Source organism: Heterodontus francisci, unplaced genomic scaffold (assembly GCF_036365525.1).
Source record: "Heterodontus francisci isolate sHetFra1 unplaced genomic scaffold, sHetFra1.hap1 HAP1_SCAFFOLD_146, whole genome shotgun sequence".
Taxonomy (NCBI): Eukaryota; Metazoa; Chordata; class Chondrichthyes; order Heterodontiformes; family Heterodontidae; genus Heterodontus; species Heterodontus francisci.
Genome location: NW_027140336.1, coordinates 1,781,817 through 1,784,854, shown reverse-complemented (window position 1 = coordinate 1,784,854; position 3,038 = coordinate 1,781,817). Strand labels below are relative to the sequence as shown.

At 39.1% G+C, this 3,038-nt stretch overlaps 1 non-coding gene across 1 annotated transcript; it reads left to right on the top strand.

Moving 5' to 3' along the window:
* The first annotated feature begins 2,555 nt into the window (after positions 1–2,555).
* trnak-uuu (transfer RNA lysine (anticodon UUU)) lies at positions 2,556–2,629 on the top strand. The gene has a single exon. It is a non-coding gene; the product is annotated as a tRNA-Lys (tRNA).
* Positions 2,630–3,038: the final 409 nt, after the last annotated feature.

The following is a 3,038-nucleotide window of genomic DNA, read 5'->3' as shown; positions in this document are numbered from 1 at the left end:
TGTTCTGGCACCCACTTTAGAATAGTACCATTTAATTTATATGGCCTCTCCTTATTCTTCCTCCCAAATTGCATCTCTTCACAATTCTCTGTGTAAATTTTAACTGCCATGTGAAAGCCCATTTTACCAGTTTTTTTAAGTTCCCCTGAAGTGTGTTACAATCACTGGCACAGGCTGAAATTCTCGAGCATTCTTTGATGCAATCTCCATGGAAAGAGCAATCTTACATGCGAGCTCGAATGTGAGATTTTGTGTGTTTAGTATCTTTTCTCATCCACCAATATAAGCACAAATCTGTCTCATAATGGACGGTCTAAGAATATGCCTAAGTTGCAATGTGGTGATAAATTCTTCATGCCACAATGTACTCACCAACTGTTTCACTACTTTTCTGATTTCTGCTTCCAAATTTCTAGCTTGCCGTGATCTCTGGTGGCTTCGGGTTGAAATGTTCCTCCAACTTGGTGATGATTGTTTTGAATGGCACATCTTATGCCTTGATGGGAGCTGGGTGCTTTGTTAGCTGGTCATACACTTCCAGGCTAATTTCCATTCGCAAAATTGCTTTCTTGCCCTCAAGAATTGCCTTATACTGAGTCTTGACCTCTGCACTTTCACCTTCAAATTCCAAAATGTTATTAGCTCTGAAAAACATGTCCATTCTTTCAATATATGAACTGAATGGTTCTCAAGCCCTCTCATCAGTTCCCCACCTTCCGATGTGTCCCAAATGTGTGCAGCCATATTGTCCCAAATAAGCAATTTGAATCAGATGCACAGGAAGACCCTGCGGTATCTCATTCAACTGAAGAGACATTCTGTGGCCCTACAATCTACCTAAAATCTCCACCATCCGAGCAGGTAGGTCACCAGGAGCTGCCTGATCCTGTTTACTGCAGTCCCTGCTGCTGTTTGCTGCCTATATTTACAAACTTTTATCTCATCCTCATCACCATTTTCTCTAATATATTCAGGGGGCATTAGCAGAGAAAATATGCACCAAGCGTGGCAAGTGCAAGGAATTGTTCATTTGCATTATTATGTCATGCACATAATATACAAATACATTACATGTGTGAATCATTTCTTGAGCACTTTTATACCAGATGTGTCTGAATAAATGGAACCCCGTCACAATAAACACTGTCACCTTTCAATGTTTAACGTAGAGGTTTGACGGCCTGATGTGTGTGATTCCCACATTAATGTTTTTCTGCAAAGTTCGGAGAAAGATGGAGATTTGAATAATTTGCAGCGAAATCTTTAAGCATATCTCCATGTTTCTCACTGACAAAGTGCTGCAAACGCATGGATTCAGAAAGAACCTGAGTGAAAAATCAACAAAAATAAACACAGCCAGAGAGACTTCCAATAACCTGTAGCTCAGGGAAAGTACATGATGTTATGGAAGTGATTTTGAATTTTTTTTTGTGAAATTCTTTTTGAGGAATTCATCGTCAAACTTAATAAATGTCAGACCAGTTCTTTTTCAAGAGGGTACTGAAAATATTAATTTGGCAACTATGTTTACTGGTTGTCATATGACTCAAGTTAAATGTCGAACAGAAACCCTGGTAACAGGGGGAAATGTGGACAGAGAAGTCAGTTGCGCCTCTTGATTGGACAAACCCGGCAGCAGCAGCACACACCGAAGAGGGCAGAAAAATCACAAGCTTTTATTTATAGCAGTCATTGTGTTTTACCTTCTGGAGTGAGCAGCTGATAAAGTTAGCCTGAAGAAGTGTCAAGGAAGGAGAGAAGATCACAACCCACGTTGTTTTGCAGCAAATCTTTAAAAGACCCTGAGAACTTCACTGTGTCAATTCATCTCTTCTCCTGTCTTTGAAGAAAGCCTGCTAAAATTAATTCTCAACACTGCCTCTAGAAAACTGTTCTAAAAGACCCGAGTGACCTGTCTACGCATACTCAGAAGTTAGACTGTATGCCAGTTTTGGAACAACATATCTCATCTGCTGTTTTCTTCAGGAATGAACAAGTAATCAGCCCAAGTGTTGTTTTTGTCTTTAACAGAACTCAGAATTGTAAAAAATAATTCTTTTTTTTCAGTTAACCGGTGTATGTGTGAGTGCGTGTGTGGGGCTGTGGTAAGAAAGGGGCTTGAAATGTTGGTTAAGGTAAAAAGGGAACTTTTAAAATTTCTACCTGTGTATTTATGCTTTATTTCATGACTAGTTAAAACTTGTTCTGTAATAAACTGATAATTTTGCTGTTCATTAAAGAAAGCTGGTCAGTGTCTTCTATTCTGGGAAGAGCAGAGTATATGATTGACTGTTTCAGGAAGTGGAAAAAGTTATAATATATGTTGTGACCTGTGGAGAAGTGGGATGAGAATATCGAGAAGGGAATGAAGAAGGGTCATTGACCTGAAACGTTAACTCTGCTTCTCGCTCCACAGATGCTGCCAGACCTGATGAGTATTTCCAGCGTTTCTTGTTTTTATTTGAGATTTCCAGCATCTGCTGTATTTTCCTTTGATATTGATATTATATGAGAATAAATAGTGCACTCCTCTGATTTTAGTTGTAATAACATCTGGCTCTGTAGCTTAGTTGGTTAAAACACTTGTCTTTTAAACAGGGGATCCTTGGTTCAATTCCCAGCAGAGTCTTCTTTCTTATTTGTGATGTATAAGTTACCTTGTCAATCACTTCCATCTGTGTTTTCTGAACTTGAAGTGAGAATTCAAATTACGTGATGAATTTTCGTCACAAGAGAAAACAGCCTTTGTGAAGGATGTGAGTTTGGAATGGCTGTTCCTCCTTGGACAGAAATTCTGTGCTGATATTTCAAAGGCAACTTCTTTGATACAAATTTGTTCACAGTTGCATTCAACCTGGAAAACAGCTCGACATTAATGTCACTGAAGGAAAGTGTGACTGCGTTGTATGTTTCAGAGTGTTTGTGTTGTTATGTGTTGCATGTGACTGAGACTGGGACATGACGCAAGTGGGAGGGTTTACCTGAGGTTTGGAATATTTGTCAGTCAGGAACAAGAAAAATCAAAGGAACCAAATAAG